At 40.9% G+C, this 25,980-nt stretch overlaps 1 protein-coding gene across 8 annotated transcripts in view; it reads left to right on the forward strand.

Moving 5' to 3' along the window:
• LRRC4C (leucine rich repeat containing 4C) overlaps positions 1-25,980 on the forward strand; it is a 900,227-nt gene that overhangs the window by 815,511 nt on the left and 58,736 nt on the right. For 6 of the 8 annotated variants that reach the window (XM_030560004.1, XM_030560007.1, XM_030560006.1 and 3 more), the window contains one exon: positions 7,550-7,659. The exons of the other annotated variants lie outside the window; for them this stretch is intronic. The gene's annotated coding sequence lies outside the window, so the exon portion shown is untranslated. The remainder of the gene's footprint in view (positions 1-7,549; positions 7,660-25,980) is intronic. 8 annotated transcript variants of the gene reach the window in all.

Raw genomic sequence — 25,980 nt, forward strand, 5'->3', positions numbered from 1 at the left:
TAAACACAATTAAAGAGGCTGAAAAAGAGCAGTGCCCATTACTGCCAGGAGTCACTGGAAAGATTCCAAAGTCTACCTGCCTTAATGAAAAGTAGGGCTTGTTCAATTTCCCAGCAAATCCAGGGTGTGGTGGTGATGGGTTATTGGATCAGTGACAGCTGTGTTCCTCAGGGAGGTGGGATGCTTAGGATCTGATGTCTGATACAGAGAACAAACAGCTCTTTGTTTTCATATCATCCTTATAGACATTCCAGTAAATAAAGAAATGAAAACCCTCCTGAATCAGTATAGACTAAGAAAGCTCTGTTGAGGTTGCTAGGCAGCAGAGGCCAAAGGCATAGAAAGCAGTCAGGGCTTTGAAAACAAAATCAGTGACTTATGGGTTATCTGGAATAACCACTTATTGTGCCATCTTTGTTATAAATAAGTAAATGTGGAATTTATGTTTTTTTTTCCCTTGGGTAGATGAGCAGCATCTTTAAGAGATTTGAAATGAAAGATCTATTTTCGTATCTCATTCCCATTAAGCTTTTGGGATTATACATATAACTATTATTTATAATGGTACTGATTGATTTAATTAGATTTTTGACTCTGCAATGTACTGACTTGTGCCTATATTCTGGAAGCAGTTTGGGGCAGCAGGTTGGTTTGTTTGTTTAAGTGTTGCTTATGTTTGATTTTATATCACTGTGTGTATTTATGCATATATACGTAAGAAGGACCCAACAAGGGTCAAAGCACTGCTTGAGATGTTCTTGCCTCTCACTGATATCAGTGGGAGGTGAGGCACCTCAGCACCTTGTAGGATCAGGCTCTGTAATGAGATCCCTCACTGTTAAACCGTTGCACTAACACAAGGCTTTTCCTCTCGCCACTACCCATATTACAAGGCAATAGCACTCCCAGTAGCCAGGGAATTCAGATGCAAGGTTAAAATTTCATCCTGATGGGCCAGTTGATCTCCTTGACATGTTTAAATAAGTGCATTCAGGTTTCTCTGGAGAGGACTGTCTCTTCAGGGTCAGCATGTGTATGCTTATGGAAGGGTCTAGCCACCTCTGTGACTCTGTCTTTCACACCCCTAGTATTCCAAGAGCCCAGCAAGATGAGGAAGTCCACGGGTGGTTTAGAAGTGGATGAGAAGCATCATCTACTCCAGCGGGTAAATCCACAGAAAAGGTTATGCAGTGCCTGGGGTACCTTGTATACAGTCTGCTTGCCGAGATCTGGAATTCATCCTTTAAGAGGGGTTCTGGGAACATCCACCACAGGAGAAGACTTGGGATTATGCTGGAGGGGGAGGGGAGCCCAAAGCTCCAGAAGTATGGAGGCCTAAGTCCTCTCCATGGTTTGTCCTGTATCTTCTGAAGAGCTCCCAGTGTCCTCAGGATTTAGGGTCCCAATCCCCTTCTTTTATGTGTGAGGCAGAACTCGCCTCATTTCATGGGATAATTCAGAGGAGAAACATCAGAGAAACCTTCTGGTTTTTTTTATGTGTGTTTGATTTTTAGACCCTCTGATGGTCCCGTTAGGAATTGCATCTCACAGGTTTCCAATCTGTAATCCATACAGTACTGTCCGCTCCTGGTAATGCAACCATATCAGCTGTATAACAGTCTTGAATAATAGGACCATTTGCTAGGGAATGGGGAGGATTGAACTGTAAATATTCTTGTCTGATTGGCTTGATTCCAGCCCCTTGCCCCGGGTTTAATTCTCTCGCTTGGTGTGTGATTTCTTTTTTTAAACCACTCTTGTTGATGTTAATTGTCAAAGCTTTGAGACTCCAGAGAATGTACGGACTGCACCTCCATAGTCTCAGAGCATCAGGGCCAAGAACCAGGAGACCCAAAACGTTTGTAAGCAAGATGATACCATCATCCTTATTGCATCCTGTAAAGGATGTGCCCGCTTCCCACTGGGTCCCGTGTCCTTCCTAGGAACTGGAGCCCCTTTACCTGGGGGCTTGCCCCTGGCAATACCCCCACTAGTCTCTATGGGTCTCCCCGCTCTAGAACCCCCAACCCTCTAATCCCCACCTTGCCTCAGTCGTGCGCTACTGCCAGTCACCATCTAGCTCCCACTCATTGGGGCAGACTGCAGTGTAAAAGCCACTCATCACAGGCAAGGGGGTTCGGACCTGCTGCCTTCCTCCTCCACCCAATACCTCTGTGGGCCTAGGACCAGGCCCTGTAGCCTGGAACTTCCCTGGCCTTTCACCAGCCCTGCTTCACTCCAGTACCCTTTAGGACTCAGGCAGCTAGGTCCATCACCCTTCTCAGATAGAGAAAGACTCTTTGGCCTCTGACTCACAGCCTTTTTATACAGGCCAGCTGTGGCCTGATTGGAGTGTGGCCCAGCTGTGGTCAGTGACTCACTCAGCTTTTCACAGCTGTCCTCACTCTCTTTCCCTGCTGCAGCCCTCTCCAGTCTGCTTTTAACCCCTTCAGAGCTGAAGCGGAGTGACCACCTCACTACACATCCCAATCAAACTGAGCCATGATATCCCAAATGAAATAAGCCATTGTATTTTTCCATTGGCCCAAATACTCAGTCACCTGGTGTGAATCTGCCACTTAGTTCTGAGCGCTGTTAGCTTGCAGTGGTATCTTCACTACATACATATTTATTGGTTCTCAGCTAAAATTAGGTTTACTGAGCAAATAGATTTTGTGCACTCATCCTAAACAGATTATTTCCCAGGATGCTTTAGGGAAAATGTGACAAGATGACTCATTCCTTTCCTTTATTGTGCTGTAATAGCTGTGCAGGGAGAGAAAATGTAGACAATGGAAAATCATACTAATTAGACAATGCAAACTCAAATGGAATTTCTGATGGAAAAGTTACATTAGTGGTGTCTTTCCCTTTTGACTGGGAGCAGGGGAAGCTAGATAGAATGTTATCTCAGCTAGGGAAGCTTTTTCCTCTGCTCAGCTCTCAGTGATGTAGATAGGCTTGGCTGGTTGAATAATAGGCTGGGCTTTCAAAAGTCTCAGGGAAACACCTTCCTTTTTTCTTGTTGTTGAGCTCCCTCCAGCTTCCTGGCATCCGTTAATTAAAGCCATTCAGAGTTACTGCTGCTGCAATTCACAAATTGCTTCCATGCTTCGCCAACCTTGGCAGCCACAAGGCAACAGACCAATCTACAATCATAATCTTGCTGAGAGTTACATTTCTACATGGCCTGCAACCCTGACAGAGAGTGAGATCCTGAGGCCTCCATGTCTAAACAGAGCAGCTACCTTTATTGTGTTTGACTGAGACGAGCTAATAGATACATTCCTGTGGGAAAGTAGGTGGCTGGGGGGTTGTGGGAAAGGCAGGGGGATAGGATGGATCTTACATTTGCCAATGTTCAGATCATTCATTTTATTCCCTCACCCCTCATGGATGTATAGAATTTTGGTTTTCTGCCTGTTCAACATTCCTCTGCAGTTTTGACTATTGGCCTCAAAATGTTCACCAAATGTACCATTGTATATTTTATTTTGTTTTGAAGGTGTCCAAAGAGCCTGCAGAAGTTGGTTTCTCATAAACTAGTGCCAGCAAATGAAAGGAATAATGTAGTTAAGGAACTGGGCTGGGACTCAGGTGATCTGCATTCACTTCCTAGCTCTGTCCCAGATGTCCTCGGTGACACCAGGCAATCTATCTATGCCTCTATTTTCCACCTGTAAATGGGGCTAACAATACTTCCTTATCTCAGAGAAGTTTTGTGAAGATACCTTCATTAATGTCTGCTAGCTACTTTGACACTACTGTGTTTAGGACCTTGAAAGTACCTAGATAGATAATCCTGGTGCCAGTTATGATAGTAGGCTTTGTACCCAATGGAAAAAATGATTTCCTCACACTAAGGATGTAGCTAAAAGTATGTGTGAGAAAAGTGTCTGAAGTTAGACTAGCTGGAGTTGAGATCTTCAACTGCCCATACTAATTAGTGTCAGCACTTAAAGGGGGAAAAAACAGGGTGCTGCAGGGAGTGGAGTCAGTGGCTTAATAGAGAGTGCTCTTCAATCTGATTCACTACAGAGCCAATGACCCCGAGGAGCAAGGGGGACACTGTGTGGTTGGAAGTTTTGTATTTGAAGGGGTGAGATACAAAACTGAGCTCTTTGAAAGTGATTGTTTAAGACTTGGATCCCTAGTTAATGAAAGATTTTGTTTTAGGTGAATTCTAAGTTTGGATATTTAAATAGAGCCTCCTCTTTCAACTTCAGGTGAATATGGTATTCTCCCTCAGTTCTGACCAAATTCTGCATCCAGTTAAACATGTTTAAATTTAGTATAAATCCAGTGGAGTTACTCAAGATTCACGTTGGTGCAAGTGTGTGCAGAATTTGGCTCTTCCTTGCCTCAGCTCCTGTATAATATTTCTGTGCACTGCCCAATCAACCCCAGAGGTGGCTGGATTTCACTGTTAATCTTTTTGACTAAATAATTTGTTTGGGTTCCTTAAAGATGAAAGATGCTAAATGTTAGATATATGGGATCACAGTGTCAACTGGTGTATATCCATATAGCTCTGTGAAAGTCATGGCTCTGTGCTGAACTACACTAGCTGAGCAATTTGCCTGTTATTTGTATTCCTGTGGTTTATGGTAAAGTGTAATCACTTTGTGGTACCTTATAAGAGAGTTTGATGTCCATCTTGAAAAAAATGGCAGTTACATGGCATGTAGCAAGTGTTAGAATGTTTGTTATAAATGTTGAGTATCACTGTAGGCATTGTGAGAAACCTGTTGGACCCTAATTGGTTAAGTCCCATGTGCAGATAAAGTTAGAAAAGTAAAAAAGAGACATTCAAGTAATAGTGAGAGCTGACTTCTCCCAAGCCCTGACAAATGCACATACCCACATATAGACCTATTCTAAATGGCTACAGATTTTAACCTGTGTTTACACATCTATTTCTGGACAGGCAGAAAGTGGTTGGGAGTTGACAGGACCACAGTCATCATCAGGCAGTTGTAATTTTTAATTTAAAATTGTGTGGGCAGCTTCCATTGCTACCAGGCAAATTTAGACAAATAAAATGATCAAATAAGTAATTTTTGATAATCTGTATATGTATAAATGAAAGCTTGGATGCCTCTTTTACTACTAAGATGTCTGTGGAGATTTATTTTAGAAGGAAGGACCCTTAGATGGAACCAAAGTCAGTAACCCTCAAGAGACAAATGGAAGCAGGAGAGCTTAATAGCAATTCCTTTTTATATTTCAGGGCGGAACAGAAATAGTGACATGACATGAGTAGATCATTTTGGATCTCCTTGGGATAAACTGAAAAGTGAAATGCAAAAGGAAGAAGCTTAACCTGGTGAAAATTACAAGTCCAATCAGGCAGTCTTTAGTCACTTGCCATATGTGTTACCCTTTCTCTGTCCAAAGCACAATGTTGTTGCTAGAAGTAGCTTACCCATTGTATATCATAAATTTTAAATGTTCCTGGCATTTGGGTGAAATTCTGTGCCCATTAAAATCAATGGCAAAACTCCCATTGACTTCTGAGGGGTAAGAATTTCACCCAGTATCTCAATCATCTTTTTTCATTCTTGAGACTTTTTTTTCAGTGTGTTTTTTATCTTTTTGTGCTTCTGCCACTATCTTTTTTAAATCGTCACTGTTTTCTTTTTCCTCTTTCATCCTTTCTGTTATTCTCTCTCCGCTGTTATGTGTCTTCCTTCCATTTCTCACCCACCATGGTCCTCCCCTCCATTTCACATCCCATCCTTCCCATCCCTCAAGTGCCTCCCAAGTTCTCTTAGGATGGGGAATGGAGCATGGATTTCCCTCACCTTCCAAATGCAGGCAATGTGTGTGTCTTGGAAGAGGATTGTGCGGGAGAATGAATATGCATGTTTCACCCTCTAAATGTGGGTAAGACAGCTCTGCCCCATTGAAGTCAATGGCACCACTCATGGGCCAGATCCTAAAATACCTACTGTGTTTTTACTTAATGACATCAATGGGAATTTTGCCTTGGCTAAGAGCTGAGTAAAATCTTGAGGGCCCACTCACATATCTCTGATCTAAATGGAGGGGACCCCCCCTCCATCCCAAGATTCCTTGCCTTTTGGATATTTACTCTCCTCATCCCCTATGTGGCAAGGGAAGATCAGGCTCTGAACAAAGTACTTCTGAAATTTGGCAATATGAGAGTTAGGGTATGACTAGACTGCAATTAAAAATCTGTGGTTGGCACATGTCAGCTGACTCAGGCTTGCAGGGCTTGGGCTACGCGGCTGTAAAATTGTGGTGAAAAGGTTTGGGTTCTGACTGGAGACCGGGCTATGGGAACCTCTCCCCTTGTGAGATCCCAGAACCTGGGCTCCAGTCTGTGCTTCAGTGTCTGTATTACATTTTACAGCCCTCAGAGCCCAAGCCCAGTGAACCCAAATCAGCTAACATGGGTCAACCAGGGGTGTTTAACTGCAGTCTAGACATACTCTTAGCGACTACAGGTACAAGACCTAAATCATTTGAAATCTTGCTACACAGCAGGCTAGTTTCAAATAATAAGTTCAAGATTCTCTTCTAAAGAGAATTTTAATAGTCAATACCCCTGTTTTTCTTCCACCCACCTACACCCCACTCATGTTGCTAATAGAGTCTTGCTACAGGTTTGAATTCTGTTAACTGCAGATTTACCTGTACAGATTTTTGGATTAACCTCCAAAATAAAGGCCATTTCAAACAAACAAATAGCCCTGCATTTCATTCCATAAAGCAAGCAAGCACATACAAACCCTTAATATATGGGATGCAAAATATACCAGCTAAACACCTAAGTGCAATTAGCTAAAGGTAACTTAAAAAAAAAAAAGATTCTACAATATGTTTCATGTGAGTATATGTTAAATATACAAAAAAACTTTTATTCCATAGCAATGAATCAGGAAGCTTTATTTAATTCTATTAATGTGTAGGCTTTTTTATGTTGCTTATAACCAGAGTATCTGAAAGCTTCAGAAACTGTAATTAATGTAGATTTATAAAATAAGAGAGACTTCCCTTAACAGTCTAGCTACATCTGACCAATACTTAAAACTACAATACATGAATAAAGGAAACAGCAAACTATGACTTACAAATATACTAAATAATCAGCACAGAAATAATCAAAATTCCTACTATTTCCTAAATATTGCACCTATGTGCTTATGTAGCGGACCTTCTTAAAATATGTCCCTTGTGGTATACTCTAAATGTTAGCAGATCAGTGACATTATCTTTGTGCACACACACCCTGTAAGCATTATAATTGTCCCATTTTACAGATGGCAAAACTGAGGCACAGAGATTAGGGACCTGACTGAAAGCCCATTGAAGTCAATCAAATGATTCTCAGTGACTCCATTAGGCTTTGGATTGTTCCCTAAATTACTTGGCTCAAAGTCAAGCAGGAGGCCTGTGGCAGAGTTTAGAATAGAACCCATATCTCCTAATACTGATTAAAGAAAACAAACACAACGGCATCTTCTACTTTATGGCTCCAGTCCAGCAATTTGATCTACTAATGTGAACCCTTTTTCCTGTGCAGAGCCCTGTTGGGACTAGCAAGAATCCCTGCTTCCTAGTGAGACATACAACACTTGTTTGTATCCCTTGATGGTTCTATTGCATCAGACTTCAAGTTTGTGACACATTGAGGTAAAAAAAATGCTTTTTGTAGGTCATTTTTGGAGGTAGTTATATAAATGTTTATATAGATCACTTCCCCTTCCAATTCCTGTATGCTCTTTTAACGGTGGGAGAATTTGAAGCTCATTAAAGCAAACAGCTAATAGCTAAAAGAAAGCATAGTAAAGACTTGCTGCTTGCAAATTTCCCCCGTGTTGTTCTGCTAAGAGAGTTAAAGCTCCAGTGCTGCTCGGTCAATGTGTTTTGAGTCCTGATCTACAGCTCCTCCTACTATTCTAGTCCTGAGCTGCTTCTAAGCAGGCACTTGGTATGGCAGCTGATTGCATGGTTGTTTAGTAATGCTGGCAAATATTCACGAGCTACAGAGTTGAGCCCCACCAAACTCATTTATTCTTTTACGCCAATTAAGCCATAAATTGAACCCATATTTCCATAAATGAAAAATTTAAGCTGTTATTTTAGAAAAGGGAAAGAATTTGAGACCAAGCTGGTTACTTGCAAATGGAGTTTCAACCTGACATGTAGCCAAGCAATATACCTCTGAGAAATTGTGCTTATAATATATATCAAATGAACCTGAATTGTTTCAGCAATAATTAATGAAAGCCACGCAAAGCCCTTGTGCTTCGTGCAAGGTCGCAGAGTGAAAGCCCCCAATTTCTGACTTGTTTAAATCTTAGTTCTAATTAGCATGATTAAGGGTAAGTTTTTAAAAAAGTTTTTATTTTAATGTGTAATGTATTTATAAAGTCATGTCAGCTAAGTGATGGCCTCTACCCCAATAGACCTACCATTCCTGCTGTATGAGACACATGCAATTGTCTAAAGATTTCCACTTGAACTTTCTCCTGAACTCAAACCTTAACCTGAAACATTTCTGAGCTGACAGAAAATTTGGCAAACTTTTTTTTTAATATGCTTAGACCTTGATGTTTTCCAGAGTAAGAAGTGCCAGAATGCTGTCAGAAATGTTCTTCTGATGAGATTTCCAGCATCCTGGTTTTCATCTTCATGAGGTTCATAACCAAAACAAGCTGAAATTAAGGACAATTGCATTTTACTTTGCTTTGTTTGGTGTTTGTTTTTGTTTTAATTCAAACTGAACTATAGATAAAATAATGCAAAAATACTGTTGTTTGGGTAGGTGAAAAATGAATGCCAACTTTATTTGTGTGGGATTTAAGCTGATATCATGGTGTTATAAACTGAGTTTCACAGTTATTTAGATGTATTAGTAGAACACATTGATGTGCATCGTCAGTGCCATCTTCAATGAATGTTTCCATCAGCTACCTATGTTCAGGGATCTGGATGTGATGGAGAAGGGAAGATCCATATTTCCATGGCTTATCTCAATGGTTCTCAAGCAGGGGTCTGGCGCCCCCTCGATGGCTGCAAGCAGGTTTGAGGGGGGCCACCAAATAAGGCCAGCATTAGACTCACTGGGGCCAAGGGCACAAAGCTGAAGTCCCAGCGCACAGGGCTGAAGTCTGGGGCCCTGAGCTCTGCCACCTGGGGCTGAAGCCAAAGCCTAAGCCATGTCACTTTGTGGGACAACCTGTGGCATGGGGGCCTGGGCAGTTGCCCTGCTAGCTACCCCCTAATGCCGGCTCTGGCTTTTATATGCAGAAAAGCAGTTATCGTGGCACAGGTGGACTGTGGAGTTTTTATAGCATGTCGGGCGGGGGGGGGGGGGTGAGGAGGGCTCAGAAAGAAAAAGGTTGAGAACCCCTGGCTTATCTGACTGGCAAAAAAGTTCAAAGCTTTTGAGCCAAGGAAACAGGAAGCAGAGTTCCAATTGTTCTTTATTCTGTCATGTTCAGAAGTAACTCACTGAGAAAAGTAAACTTCTTTGGCCTGGTCTACACTAGGAAAGTAGAGCGGTATTCACACCATAAGCAACACAATTAAACGGACATAATCCCTGGCATAGGTGATGCTAGGTCAACAAGAGTTGTCCTGTCAACCTAACCACTGCCTCTTGTGGAGCTGAAGTACCTATGCCAATGGAAGAACCTGTCCCATCAATGTAGATCAGGGGTCCCCAACGTGGTGCCCCCTGAGAGGTCTAAGTGCACCCATGTACTGGCCGGTGGATGACAATCCGCCGAAATGCTGCCAACAAGCTGTGTCATCTAGAGGCATTGCTGCTGAAGTGCCGCTGATTTTCGCTACTTGTTGTCGGCATTTTGGCGGTAAAGCCTATTGACGTTGCTGCTTGTCGGCTGAATTTTGGCAGATGCTCATCAGCTGCCAGGGTCCTCCGTGGCTCATTGACTGGCGCCTGCCAGACAAAAAAAGGTGGGGACCACTGATGTAGATAGTGTTTTCAGTGAAGCACTACAGTGGCACAGCTGCAGTGTTGCAGTGTGGTGTACTCTCTTGCTCTGCCACCTGCACAGTCGGCAGAGAAATGTCAAGTTAAAAGTAGTTAAAGCCAGGGAACAGGTAATAATTAAATCACGGATCATCCATTTCCAGGCTTACATTAGCAACCTAACCTGTTTTTGTCTCTCTGAAATGCACCTCCAAATGTTTTCAGAGTCATTCATTACTCCTAAATTTTGGAGTCTTCAAAGGAGGCAAGAGGGAATGGAGTCAAAAGCCAAACCTCCTCAGGAACATGGGACTTGCCTACGCAGGGCATGATCTTAGGCCCATTAATGGTGATGGAAAGACTCCTTTTGACTTTGCAGGGCTTTGGGCCAGCCCTGAGAAACAGGCTGTTAGTGATTTGGGAAGATGTGTGAAGAAGTATTTCCTTGAATTTGTTTTATTCTCCTTGTTCTCACATTTTCCCCTCACGATTACTAATGAAAAACTGTTTTGTGTGTGTATGTTAATTCCAATTTCACCCTCACATTTTAGTCTCATTTTCATAATGCTCAAGATCAAACATAATCTTCAAATGTATGAGAAATGTCTAAAAGAATGGGAAAAAGCACTCATTAGACCTAAAGGGAACATTATTACTATTATTATTATCTATTAATTAGTCATTCAAGACTTATATTCAAGGAAATATAAAAAATCTGATTCTGAAAAATGCTGAACATTCCCAACCCTTGCTGAAGTCAATGGAAATCCATGATTGATGAGGGTGCTAAGAACCTCCAGCATCACGCCCAGATTGTCATAAATGTACACAGTGCTTTACAAATAAATAGAGGAACATTCACTCAAATAAATATATATAATATTCTCTTTCTGATGTGGGTGCCTATCTGCCAGTTATAATCATAACTCATGTCTTAACTCATAATTTTAATTATAGTCTTAACTCCTGAACATGCTAGTAGGAAAGAGATCGAGTGGAAAGATTTTTTTCTGTAAACATAAAAAAATATCCTGTATGTTAAAATAAAGCAAACCAATATGGGATGCGGTTAGAAATCTTGACAGTATGTAAATTATTTTGAACTTTTAAGTTTATCCATTAGCTTCATGATTTTAACCTCTTTTACTCCTAATGACAGAGGTATTTGTGCTTATCTCACTCGTGTTATACTAGGAGTCACCACTGTGGAGATGGTGGAATGTAGCATCCATTATAAACCACATTTTCTCTGTTGCTCATAACCGTCTTCAATAAATCCCATCAGGGTGGAAGTTTACCCTGCTTCTTCTCAACATAGTAGAAGGCATTATTTTATTCATTCATTCATTTATTTAGTTTCAGCAAAATTTATTCACCATTGTGAGTTTTGTCCAAATTAAAAACTGAACACTTGTCCCATATTGTCTGATAAAAAATTCTGTACTCATAATTGTGAGTGGCTGAACTTGATTTGTTCCTTAGATGTCTTTGATTTCGTGACATTTCAGTGTGATATTTTGCAGTACTAACATTGTATTAAGCCTAATTCTTCACCATGGAATTTATCTTTGTGGGTGTCCCCATGCTAAGAAAAAAGCTGTTTTCATATCTCATGTTAAGTAGGCAAAATCCTAAAGAAGACAAGACAGTTCGTCATTTTTACCTCTGTTAGCACATTGAGAGAGGAGGGAGAGCTTAGGGTTTAACCTGACCTGCTAACATGCATTAAACCTACAGCTTTCTTGTCTTCTCTAGGATTTCACCTCATGATAGTTAGCACATTATCCAAGATGTGGTTACAAAAATCACCTTTTCTATAGTAAGAACAGGGTGTGTATGCAGGTGTGTGCTCTGGTGTCAACCCTTATTTAGAGTGCCTAACATTTTCCATTTTAAATATCCTTGGGGCTTTCCTTGAGAAACTCTTAACACCTCCATTGCTTGCAATAAGCCTTTAAAATTTGGCACGGCCTTCAAAAAGAAGAGTGAAGTGCCTTTTCTGTACTGCATGAAATTCCATTCAGGTTTAACTGAGTTATAAACTGTTAAAAATAGTCATTTCTCTTGCTTTGGAAGAGAACATTTTGGCAGCATGAACAATAACTAAACACAAACGTTCTGAAGAGCTAGGCCCATGCCAACACCAAAGCATCAGCAGCCCTGGGAATGTCTGGGAGCTGACTTAGTAGTGATAGTGCTGGGGGACAGAGGAAGGTCAGGTCAAGATAGGCTCCTCCTCCTCCTCTCTGAGCACACGTCCCCAGACCTGGAACAGGTCCTAACATCCCATCCCTTCTTCTGGGGGCAGCAGATGAGGCAAGAGCCCACTCACTGCCTGGAGGGTGGGGAAAGGAAAGAAAACCAAACTAAACTGGGTTTCTCCCACCCATCTCCTGGATATCCAGCATATGTGCCAACAGTTCATCACCCTCTGGGATAACAGTCTTTTCCTGCTGTCAGCTTATGTAGTTAGTCACAGAGGTCAAGTTGTAGACATCTGTACTACATTCCTGAATGTTCAGGGTTCAAACCCTGATGATGATGCCTGATCGAAGGATTACTACAGTTATACATAACAGAATTTGCTTTAACATTTTTCTGGGAGGGCACCCTATGAAATGACCTAAAAAATCCTACAAGACAGAGTTATAAAAAAACATTATTTTAATTGCAAAATGTCAAATACTTGAAAGGTAGGAATTCCCATATTTGTCATTGTCTTGAAGTACGTGATCACACAAACTAGTTGTTTTTGTTTTCCACAGGACCCTACATCATTCAGTGCGCAGTTGCATAATGGAGCAGAATTATGGTTGCAGGAGCAATCTTAAATCTGGCATTTCCCAGCTTTTGAATGTTTGATTTTGCAACCTAAATAATATTTTTTAACTAAAAACTTCAACTTTCATCTCATACACACAATGCAGATTCTTAACTCTGGAAATCCACTCCCTGTTCAGAAACAAAACTGCCCCCCTGCCCCCTTTCCGCCGCAAGAAATAAATAGGAGATTCGGGCATCTAGAGATAGCAGAATATTGCACTGAGCTCTAGAGAGATGCTCAAAGTGGAACATTTTGCCCTACATCTGTGTTTCCTCAGGTTGTGAGTACTGTGAGTTTAAAGGCATGGTGAGAGTGAAACATTCCATATGCCTGAAGAGTGCAGTTAATTGCTTACCTTGTATTCCTTCAATCTCTCTTCCCAGAAGACACTTGTATGTATTTTTCCTATAATAGAATTTACCTCCTCCTCTATTTAAACCTGATATTATTTCTGAAAGTTAAAAGGAGAATTGATTACCCTTCCAATTGCTTACCCCCATCCAAAGTCTGAAGAGGTGCTCTTGCTGTCCTTTGATGTATTCTTACTCCCTTCCCTTCACAGTTAATCAATGCGTCTGTATTTATTTGGACATCTCTGCCCTTGCTAACTTCAAGAGCCTCATCATACTTGTGGTATTCTAAAACCCTCTTGGAAAACACTGAAAAACATTCTGCTTGGAAACAATTCTACCTACATCTCATTGACCCATTAGCATCAACTTGTGTGATCTTCTTTGTTGTGGCTGCTGATTCACCCTATCCTTCTGTGCCTCAGATGTGTGTCCTGTCTCTGCTGACTCACTCTGTCTTTCTGTCTTTCAGACCTGTGTCCTAGTCATGCTCTGACTCCTGGGCCTTCTCTGCCCCATACTCTCTGTCATCTATCCCCAAGCTTCATGTCTTAATTCCACACCCCCTCTGCTCTCCTCTATAAATAAATTGTCTCCTCCACTTACTTTGTCCTCTAGTGACCCTTTCAGCTTCCTGTCATTCTAAGGAGAAGCACAGTAATCAGTATCTATTTTCCTTTCAGTTGTACAGCAGCAATATTAATCTATACATGAAGTTCATTAAGCAGTTCCTGTCAACTAGGCACAAGAAAGGTGCAGCATTCAGGAGTGAAATATAAGAGCCCATGGGCCAAAGCCTGGGTACACCACAAACATCAGAAAAGTGACTATAAAAATGCCACCTTCTTAGTATAATCTGCTCCCCATGGACCTCCTCATCAGGATGACTGAATTCACTGACAAAGACCATGTTTACTCAAACCCTGCTGAGCCAATGTGGCTACTGGGGAAGGAGCTGGCTTCTATTCTGCTGCAAGCACTGTCATTTTTATCAGTTCCAGTCTGATTGCTGGTGACTTCCCATCTGGTAATGATGTAAGAAGCAGAAAGCAAGCAGCTTGATTCTCAGGTGAAGTTTGTGATGCTGTCAGGAATTCATATATATTCGATGGCTTGTAACTGCAGCAAATTTGAAAAAGAAGTTGCTGAGAGAGACTAATCATGGAAGCCAATAGTGTAATTTCCCCCACTGCAACTGCAGTTTAAGCTGGACTTAAATGAGAAACATTTAGCAAGGGAAAACTCTTACTTTCTGTCCTCTCCCAGATCTCTGTGGGCTCTATTGTGGCTTTTCATGTTGCAGCCTGTGTTAGGGCTGCTATGCAGGGACAGGTCTTGAAGTATTCAAGGCAGCCAGAGTTTATGCCGGGAGAGTACATGCACTTTTTTAAGGGACACAGCATGCATTCCCTTCTAGTCCAACAGTGCTGCAAGGCCTCTTCTCCCTCAACCGATTTGTGCTGCAGGTTTATAATTGGGGTTGGGATTTAGCCTTCACTCTCCAAGGGCCCAGTCTCCAGCTCACTCACACACACACACACACACACACACACACACACACACACACACACACACACACACACACACACACACACACACACTCTCTCTCTCTCTCTCTCTCTCTCTCTCTCTCTCTCTCTCTCTCTCTCAGGTTTGACTGCATTGATAAGGGCTAACCTAATGATCTAGCACATTGATAAGAACTAACCTAATGATCTAGCACAGGGAGCGGCTAATGGCAATGCACTTGTAGCTCCTCTCTCTATAAGATTTCTCACCTGGTTGTAAAATCCAGTCCTCTCTTTTCTGCCTCAGACTTTTTAATTAATCATTAATTAAAATGTACTATTTTATTATTATTTTGAGCACTTATAAGGTATCTGGGTACTTGTGCACCAATCTTCTTGCTCATATTGCAGTTGGATTCAAACCACTAACAATTTGCTTCATCCAGAGGGTGGCTTAGCCTCCTTCTACAACCATTTATCTGAAACTTAATTGTTCCACATCTTTCAACACTTCCTTAGTGCCAGAGATGTCTCACATTTGAAAGCCAACGGGCCAAATCCTGACAAGAGCGTAGAACTGCAACAGTGAGGTCTAAGTTCAGCTTCTCCTTGGAATTGGTCTCCAGTTTGGCTCCATCTCAAACATACCTGATGTTATTGCTTATCACTGTTAATGATTCCCATCAGAAATGCAAAGCTGCAACATCCTGTAGTATCAGAGAGTGGTGTTGGCATGATATTGTAAAATGGGCTGCATTCACTGATTTTTTTTTTTAAAGTTTGTGGCCAGGTAAAATCTGATTATTACATGATATGACTGTGACTTGATGCGAGCTTTTATGTGACTAATTCAGCCACGCATATTTGCCCTCGCTTTTAATGGAGAATTTGAGTACAGTTTTCTTTTATTATTTTATATATTTTGGTCCTGATGTTTTTGGTGTTTATTTGATTGTTGAGTCAAAGCCAAGACTATGCTCAGGGGGCTGGCCTAGGGGACACCGTGGGTGTTGGGGGACAGGACCACAGCTGGTGCTGGGGAGCGGGGGGTGAGGCTGGCAGACTCCCTACTCAGCTCCGTGCCTTCCGGGAAGCGGTGACATCCCTCAGCTCCTACGCGCAAGTGGAGGTGCAGCCAAGCAGCTCTGTGTGCTGCCTGACCCTCGAGCACTGGCTCTGCATCTCCCATTGGCTGGGAACCATGGCCAATGGGAGCTGCAGGAGTGGTGCCTGCAGATGTATGCAGCACTCAGAGCCCCCTGGCTGCAACTCCCCCAGAAGCTGAGGGATGTTACCGCTTCCAGGGAGCCCCCCTGATGTAAACGCCACCCAGAGCCCTCACCCCCTTCTGTGCCCCAACCCCCAGCCCTGAGCCTCCCACCCAAATTCTTGCTTCTGCTGGGTGGGGAGCAGTGGCCCAAGCCTGCCCCAGCAGTGGCTGGCGCAGCTGGTCACTTCAGAAGTCATGGAGGTCACAGAAAGTCATGGAATTCATGACTTCTGTGATTTTATCATGCAGGTCATAGCCTTAGTCATAACATATATTCATATAATACGTACTCCATGAATGCCATTAGGGTCTTTACTATTGATTTTATGTGGTAGGTGCTCAGATACTTTAGTACTAGACAGCAGAATAAAGCCCTTAGATAGACATACCTAGCTCTTAAATAGCACTTTTAATCAGAAAATCTAAAAGGATGTATGTGTAATCATGCCCTGTTTTACAGATGGGGAAATTGAGGCACTGAGTGGTAAAGTTACTTGCTGAAGGTCACCCTGTCAGGTCGAGGCAGAGCCAGAAATAGAACATAGTCTCTTGTGTCTGAGTCCAGTGTCCTATATGCCTGTCATCTCTGCAAGGCAAACAGCCACCCTAAAGTATCCTCAAACCTACTAAGTACAATTCTAGTATAGTTCCATTAAGCAATTTATCAGCCCCTTTAGCACTCACATAAGACAGAGTTTTTATTGCACCTATTTTTACTAATAAGATAGGTCTGATTCTTGAAGAGTCTGAACATCCTCAACTCCCATTGAAGCTGATGGGATTTTAGGGTGTTCAGTACCTCTCAGCATCAGACACTGTAATGCTCTACATCAGAGATGTCTGGTGGCTTACACTTGTTCTATTATCCAAATACACTTTATCATGAAAGTGAGAGAGCAGCCAAACTTTGAAATAGAAGTTGTTGAAAATATCATTTATGTTAAAGTAATTGATTCCTGATCATTTTAACCTCTCTGCCCTCTTCTTGTTCTGGTGCCTATCATACTGTGTGTTCATGACACATCTGGACCTTGGTTTAATTGATTTGTTAATCGATAATGCCCCTTTTGTAGTGACTCTGCCAGTCAAAGAACTGGCTGTGATGTGAATTACATCTCCTGTGCCAAAGGCATATAGCAGATGTCAAGGTCAATTATCAGGTAGAAGAATTTGTATTGAAAAGGAACTACAGTAGTGCTAGTAGGCTTTGCATTTATACACTGCTACTGGCACTCATGTTTCTGTGTGGGTCTTTAGACATCAAAGGGTTCAGGACCAGAAGTGTGTAGAAGTTGCCACCAGAGCCCTATGCACAGAACTGACAGGCAAGTGGTGATGAGTAGATATGTAAATTAAGGTGAGTTGGGGCAGAACACAGATGGGGAAAGAGTAAGATGCTTCATAGAGAGCCCTGTGAAAGCTAGAACTGTCCCTGAGTTTAGAATTTGAGAATTTTAAATTCCTATGTGCTTGTCTACTTGAAGCATTGAATCAGTACAATTGTATGTGCAGTTGCAGCAAATGCATGTGCAGTTCACTAACTTTTAAACACACAACTGTGCAGGCAAATTAGATGCATAAATACACTTGCACAATTCTGAAAATTTGAATCATCACTCTTCCTGTTCACATTACACAGAGACCAGTGTTAAAAGAAACAGGCTGATTCTGATGAAGCATGAACTCTCCAACATGCCTAACTCTTTGAAAGTGAGTTTGACTGGCTGCTGTACTGATGACATTTTCTAATCCAATTTAATGATTCCAGCATTTTCCCAAGCTGCTACGAAAATCTCCCATCGATTGCTACCCATGTTATCCTTTTATCTGCTTGTTTTTTTTATTTCTGTTGTCATCTCCGACTCATTTTGTGCCTTCTGATCAGATGGGTCTCCAGCAAATGCCTACTATCAACTTAATCCCAGAATTGCCTACAATTTCCCATAATGATTCTGCCCAACCTCTAGTTCACATTAGGTCTTCTCTCTCTCAGTTACTAACTAAACCTTGCTTCACAGAAAAAGACTACTCATTTCCCCTCCATTCCTTTCAATCTCCAACTATATCCTTACTCCTCCCTGAGCTTTGATTCCTTATAATGTATTGTTTTAAATCCAGGATGATCAAAATCCTTTCTGCATGTACAGAATATATTTGCATTTTTCCATATTCTTCACTTTGTGTTTTGAAATATATTTTTACAGACAATAGTCAATGTTGTCTAGTTGTCAGAGTACCAGGATTCTTCTTCTGCTACTGACTCACTATGTGCCCTTAAACAAGTCACTTAATTTCTCTGTGCCTCAGTTTCCTAATCTATAAAATGGATGCAATAATATCTAATTCAGAGGGTGTTTGTGTCTAGCTAATGAACTATATGAAAAGTGCTTTTAAATGTTAATTTGGAAGGTGCTGTATACGTACATAATAATAATTTCCTTTAATTTCATGGGTTTCATCCCTGTTTCCTGAGGGTTTATTTTTCTCTCTCACGCGCACACTGCTTCATTTTTCTAGGTCATACTTATGTTATTTCACATCTTAGTTTTGACACCAAATAATGACTGTGTACTGTGTATACATATATCAAAGAGGATTTTAAGGATTAATTATTCATGTTCCATATGAACCACTGGAGTCTTAAATGATAAAATAATCCTTTTGAAAAATGTTGTTTATTTTCTTTTCACCTTTGTCTACCTTTTGGAGGCATACGGTGATAACAACAATATCATAAATTAGGCTGTACGATACTACAGTGATGGAGGAGCTAGGAAAGATACTGCAAAGATATTTAAATTTTCAAGAGTGAAAACTGTAATTTTGACTTTCTCCGTTTCTGGGTGCCCAATTTGAAACATTTTAAAAAATCCTAATTTTCAGAAGGTGAATGCCCAGCATTTTCTGAAAATGAGGGTTCTTTAAACTATCTCAAATTGGGCATCAGAATCACTAGTCACATTTGAACTTTTAGGCCTGTGCCTTTTATCAGAAAGGTTTTACAAACTCTTACAGATACCCTGTAATCTCTGAAATGCAACCGCAGTTAGAGCGTAATCTGAAAGCTGTTTAACACAACAACACTACACAAAATTCACGACAGGAAATGAAGAAGAATATTGAATGCAATTGAAACTGTAGTTGGAATATTAGACTGGCAGCATATGGATTTGGGCAGGACCTGAAGTTAAAGGTGCTATTTCTCATGTGAAAGATGCTGTGGGATCTTTAAAGATCACAAGTTGTGAATAATCAATTTTCAGTTTTTTGTCTCATCCTAAAGACCTGGCTTCATTTTGTGTTCACCAAGAGCCAAATACCAGAAACATTAATGTAAATAAATTTACTAAAAAACAGGCAATTGCAGGTTCAGGACCCAAGACTTGGCATCCTCTTCATATCTAGTAGCAAATGGCTCCATTTTATTTTTGGCTTATATAGATGTATATATATTATTTTTTCCTTCATTTCAAATTATTCCATAAGCAAGAATGTGAGAGTGAAGAAATGGGATGATTTCAAAGCTAAAGTGCTTTTCAGCAAATTATACCAGTTGTATCATTCACAATTTGCTCCGTACCATTGTACTTAATGTAAGATGACTAGCTTCAATAAAGCTTAAATATTAACTCATGTGAGAGATGGCCAGCTATGGACTACCAATGACTCCATCCTCAATTGTTGCTTAATCATTTGTAATCATCAGGCAAAAATGCCTTCTCCAGAATAAAGAAAAAAATATATTTATGGATATAAAAATAGATGCCAACAATTACTGTGTACCTGACAAAAGTAAAAGAACATTAGAGACTTGGAAAAGGTTTTAGCACATTCTAATTAACATTAGAACTATGTGAGGATAGATAGTGAAATGGAAAAAAAGATGTTCAGAAAAGAAATAAGAGAAGGACAATTGTTATGATACCAAGATAATTATACTTTGCACTTCTGCAGCATGTCCCCTTCCGTACATTTACAAATATTAATTAACCCTCCTGGTGCCCCTGTGAATTAAGTATTTTTAGTCCCATTTTACAGACAAGATATACAGAGATGAAGTGAATTACCCATTATCACAAAGCCAGATGCTGGTGCAGCCTTGTATAGAACTTAGAAATTCTGCCTACAGATTCTTTGTGGTAACCCATAAAATTTATTATATTACTTATATTTGAACTGGTAGAAGAAGTTCAAATATTTATTTTTGTATTTATAATAATCTCTGACTTTAAATGTTACAGAAAACTGAGGCACCTGCTTGTGGTTCCCTATGAAAATAACTAGTTGTACAGCAATCTGATTCTTATATTTAGCATATAACAAAAACTTATTAAGCATAAGACGACATTTTCAAATGTGGCCACCTACTTTTCAGTTACATAGTTTATCACAAATAACAATGCAGGTTTTCTGTGAGCAAATGTGCTATTAACATAGATGTACAATACTCTAGATTTCCATGCACATGTATCTTCATTCACATACAAATACTGACTTTGAGTGTACAAGCAATGCTACAGTTACATTGCCAAGGACCACTTTGAATCTTCTTTGGTGTATGGCTTCTCACAGCAAAAACAATATATTAGGTATTGGATAAGTGATATAACTATAGCAGCAGCATCTGGAGATGTGAAGATGATAAAGAAGTCAGTCCGTAACCAGATGGCACACTGTTTGTGAGCTCCATGGGGGCAAGGGGGAGGGATGGCTCAGTGGTTTGAGCATTGGCCTGCTAAACCCAGGACTGTGATTTCAGTCCTTGAGGGGGCCATTTGGGGATTGGGCCTGCTTTGAGCAGGGGGTTGGCTAGATGACCCCTTCCAACCCTAATAATCTATGATAATAGGAGCACAAGAAACCCCACAGCTACAGATCTGAGTTAAACTGCCTATGATGTATCCAATTGTAACTAAAAAGAATCATTCACTTTATATGCTTGCTTTGAGGGACTTGCAAGAGCTGAACCAGAGAGAGTAGGACATGCAGATCTGAGTTGTCCATCTGCCAAGAAATATACCACCAAACCACAATGCTGCCCCACACCTTCTATTGCCACTCTTCCTTGGAAAGGTTGTGTCTGATGTAGTGTCAACTATTTCAGAAAAGGAACATCTTGACTTAAACCAGTGTTTTTGATGTAGCTTTGAAATACAATTGTCAAGTAAGCTGTCTTGGCAGTTGGCTGCATGCAGTAATGCAGTGAAGGTCCTGATTTGACACCTAATTGCTGGGAGAGCAATGCCAGCCAGGACTGGAAGATTGGACACCTTATATATGTATATACAAAAGAGCATCAGAGTACAGATCTCTGTGGAAATCTTGTTCATATGATGTGGGTGAGATGATTTATATGATGTGGGCTATTTGAAGTATCTCCACACTTGGAGATCATTGTTCTGTTAGAAATCATCTGGATAGTAAACTGTACAAGTTCTTGTCTGGGACCATGGACTAGTCCATGGTGTCACACTATGTTGTATGCCCACAAAAAGGTCAGCAAAAACAGTGCCAACCTTCTGTCCTGCCTCAAAGACATCCTCAATTTTAAAAACAGTCTAATCACTTGATCCTCAGCACCATGGCCTAGTTGGAACCCTGCTTGGTAATGAGGTAACTGGGAGTCAATTAAAGAAAACAGTCATTTGCATACCAGTCTCTCAAGCAGCTTAAAAGTGATGCTGATCAAAGTGGTAGTTCTTTGGGTCATCCGCCTTCCTTCCAGGCTTAAGAAGAGCCACAATGTGTGACCTTCACCAGGGCTTTAGAACTCTACAACATTCCAGACAAGTATTATAGAGCCTTAGCAGAAAGTCGCAACAGGATGAACTCATGGGATGCAGGAACTCCGCATAGATGTTGTCAAAACCAGGAGTCTTGGAAGGTTTTAAAAAAGAAATAGCTGATTCCAGTTTCTCCCTAATGAATGAGTGGGATAAGGTGGAGTTGGCTGTGGGGGTTAATAAATCCTTGTGAGAGCTGACAGTACTTCCAATCATGATCTCTGTTTGTGATTCCTGGTCAGCTGTTGGCCAAATATGGACTGCTACAGCATTTGCTGAGACACATAGGGCAGTTAGGGGTCTCCTCTGCCTGAACTTGAGGAAAGAGGCCTTACACTGGATGGCTTGAGTTCTAGATGGCTTGAGTGCGTGAAGTCAACACTTTCAATTCATGCCACCTTTCCTGCCTCTTAACACTAAGATGTTCCTTTAACATATTAGCTGCTTGTTTGTCTCCTCAGGTGAAGCAGACTATGACTTTTTGATAGAGGTTGTCACAGACATCATCCCAGCAAAGAATAAATGCCCTATGAAAACCATACGGAATGAACTTTCTAGCTGCACTTAACAAAGTCTTACAGAAGACCATGTAAGCAAAGTTCACATCATCAGCCACATGCTGTGGTTTCCTGACTAGGAGGAATTTGAATATTTTCCTTCAATAGTGACAGGTTTCAGAGTGGTAGCCGTGTTAGTCTGTATCAGCAAAAACAACAAATTTATTTGGGCATAAGCTTTCTAGCCCACAAAAGTTTATGCCCAAATTAATTTGTTAGTCTCTAAGGTGCCACAAGGACTCCTCATTGTTTTTCCTTCTATAGTATCCTGTAGTTCAGGAAACAAAAGAATTAAAGATGCCATGATTAAGGGCCTGATTCTTTGTTTCACTACTTCAGTAAATGGCCTGATTTCCTAAAGGGCTGAAAACCAATGGCACCCTTTGGAGTTAGTGACTTATGAGCCTAAATTTGGGCACCCCTTTCTGAAAATCTTTTTCCATGGAAGTCTGCAGGGATCTGATATAAGCAATTGGTTGCTTATTGATATAAACAATATCAGAATCAGGACTCAGTCTTTTAAATTTCTTTTTTCCAGCAGTCATAGTATGAGCACAACTATTATGCAAATGAATAATTTTTTTAAAAAAATAGGTAAAAAACAGTTGTGGGAAACATATGTTTTATTTTAAAAAAGCAAATCATAAAATACCATGAGAGTGATAGTTTAATTCCAAAACCTTTTTGTTCGGTTTTTATTATTTTCTGTAGTAAAATATTAATAGAGATGGTTTCTTTTAACCAAAGTCATTTGTATCATCTCACTAACCTACCTGGAATTAAAGAAGAATGAACTTCAGCTTTGTAAGAGAGCAGCAGATACCAATGCAGCATGACAGAGAAATGATTGAATTTGCCAACAGTATTTGTGCAATGCTTGCTAATTTACAAGGGCGTTTTCAAGTGTTTCAGCGGCTGGCATTCCTCAGGGGCAGCTCACTTGGGCACTGAAACTGAATCAACGTTTAAACAATTTTATTTTTAGAGTGGCTTTAAAAAATCCAAAGTAAATAGATGTTTTCATAATTAATACAGTAACTGCAAATCATGCAAGGACCATTTGCCTTTGAGGGAGAGAGAGAAATACATTCGCATTTGGCACTGTGTTTGAGTAGAAGTAAAAAGAGGAAAACTCAAGTTGCTGGGTTAAGATCACTCAGTTGTTCACCAAAACTGGTCTGTATCTAGTGCCTCTCCTTTTATATATAATGTATCACTAGTGGAGGCACAGTGGTCTGGTGAATAGGATACGGTATTGACAGTCAGGAGACCTGGATTTCCTTCCCTGTTCTGCCATTGACATGCTGGATGACCATGGGCAAATCACTTCATGCCTCTGGGCTTCATTTTCCAGATATGTAAAATAAGACTGATAATACTCTATAGTAAAGTATTGCACAAGGGCTAAGCATTAATATTATGTGTTATTGGTTCACACAGAGCCCGATACAGGCAGAACTGTTTCCACTTCACAGAGGACATCTATTCATCACATCGCTGGTTCATGCTGTGCTAGTTATGTGGGGCAATGTATCATTTATAGTCTTGTTGAAAGTGGCAACATTCTAAGGGGTCAGTATGAGGGGAGTTTGCGTTGCTTTTGCCCCTACTGTATTTTCTCTGGGCATTTATGGAGGGTTGTTGTAGCCATGTTGGTCCCAGGATGTGAGAGAGACAAGGTGGGTGAGGCAATATCTTTTATTGCACCAACTTCTGTTGGTGAGAGAGACAAGCTTTCAAACTCACAGAGAGCTTTTCTTCAGGTCAGTTGGTGTCATTCTTCACACTTGAGAGCAGCATCAGTTTAAAGCAGCTGAAGGTCTGGCCCAGAGCTAAAGTAAACTTGTTGGGTATCTCACAGCTGGGCTGCAATCAGGCAAGGTGATTTCTGAATTCCACAGCAATGTTTGAATTTGGGTAACAGGAGGTAACTCCTGTCTCTAAATAAGCACTTCTCTTTGATACCCTTAGGGTATGGCTACATTTGGAATTTCAAAGCGCTGCCCCGGCAGCGCTTTGAAGTGTGAGTGTAGTCAGAGCGGCAGCGCTGGGAGTGAGCTCTCCCAGCGCTGCATGTAAACCACATCCCTTACGGGTGTAGCGTGCAGCGCTCCCAGCGCTGCTGCCCTGATTACACTGATGCTTTACAGCGCTGTATCTTGCAGCACTCAGGGGGGTGTTTTTTCACACCCCAGTTGCAGCGCTGTAAAGTGTGAGTGTAGCCAAGACCTAAGATCAATAGAAAACAGCTGGGAGACCTGTTATTTTGACACAATGAAACAGATGTGTTTGTTTATTTAATTTAACTCCAGATAACAGCTGTCAAGTTCAATTATTCTTAAAAAGTAACTTAGGTGAAGTACTGTGCCCAGTTTTGGGCACCACATTTTAAGAAAGATATGGACAAATTGGAAAGAGTCCAGAGAAGAGCAATACAAGTAATGAAAGGTTTAGAAAACCTGACCTATGAGGAAAGGTTGAAAGAAGTGGATATGTCTAGTCTAGATTAGAGAAGAGAAGATTGAGGGGGTCCTGGTAACAGTCTTCCAGTATTTAAAAATCATTACAGAGAGGATGTTGATCAGTTGTTCTCCATGTCCACTGAGGGTAGGACAAGAAGTAATCAGTTTAGTTTGCAGTAAGGGACCTTTAAGTTAGTTATTAGGAAAACTTTCTAAGTATAAAGATAGTTAAGCACTAGAAAAATTTACCTAGGGAGATAGTGGTGATTTTTTGGGTTTTTTTGTTTGGTTGGTTTTTTTTAGGACAAGTTAGACAAACATCTCTCTAGGATGGTCTAGATTTATCTAATACTACCTTGGGGCAAAGAAATGACCTACATGATCATTTGAGAGCCTTTCCAGTCCTTCATTTCTATCATTCAGTGAAAGAAAGAAACAAATCAGTGTATCCGTCAGAGATTTTGGCACTGAGGATTAATGGCCTGGAATATGGCCTGTGAAAACTACAGGTCAAATGTGAAATCTGTTTGGTAATGCAAATTTTACAGCTCAGTTCTGTCACACACACACACCTTTTAAAGTATTCTGAAATACTACCTACTATTTTAAATACTGTGTCGTAATAATTTGTTTGATGGAAATTTCTGATTTAAAAGAACAATACTGTGGTTGTCAGAGGCTGTAATAAAATCTCTACAATTTCTTCTCCAAGGGTCCTGAAATTTTCCAGTAGCAAAGGTCTATACTGTTACATTATTGGAATAGTTGAGGTCTAGTAAATGGCCCTGAGTTTGAGAGAAGACATAACCAGTTAGCAGAGTCCAGTCTGGTGACTGGACTTGCTATTGGTGCTCCCGTCAGCTGAGACTCTCACCAGAGCTGTTGTGGCTGTCTCTGAGCCAAAGGGGACCTGGTAGTAACTATGCTGAGCTAATCTAAGTGGGAAGTTTTCTAAAAATAACTGAAGCTTTCCATAGAAAACAATGAGTTTACACAAGAAGCTATAAACTTATCATAGAGTGAAGGTTTGTGAGACCCAGATTCACCGCAAACTTTGTGCAGGATAATACAGGTCCCATTTTTTTTTTAATCTCCGTTCCTGTTTTCCCAGCTGTAGTGGAGCCAACTGCCCCACTCCCTGGGAGGATGGGCTGTGGCAGGCCAGGGAGCCTGCACAGCCAATCAGAAAAGGGCTAATGGGGAGCCAATCAGGGCCCAGATTGGGGGGAGCCAATCAGGGCCAGGCTCACCAATATACA

The sequence above is a fragment of the Gopherus evgoodei genome, chromosome 4, assembly GCF_007399415.2.
Source record: "Gopherus evgoodei ecotype Sinaloan lineage chromosome 4, rGopEvg1_v1.p, whole genome shotgun sequence".
Classification (NCBI taxonomy): Eukaryota; Metazoa; Chordata; order Testudines; family Testudinidae; genus Gopherus; species Gopherus evgoodei.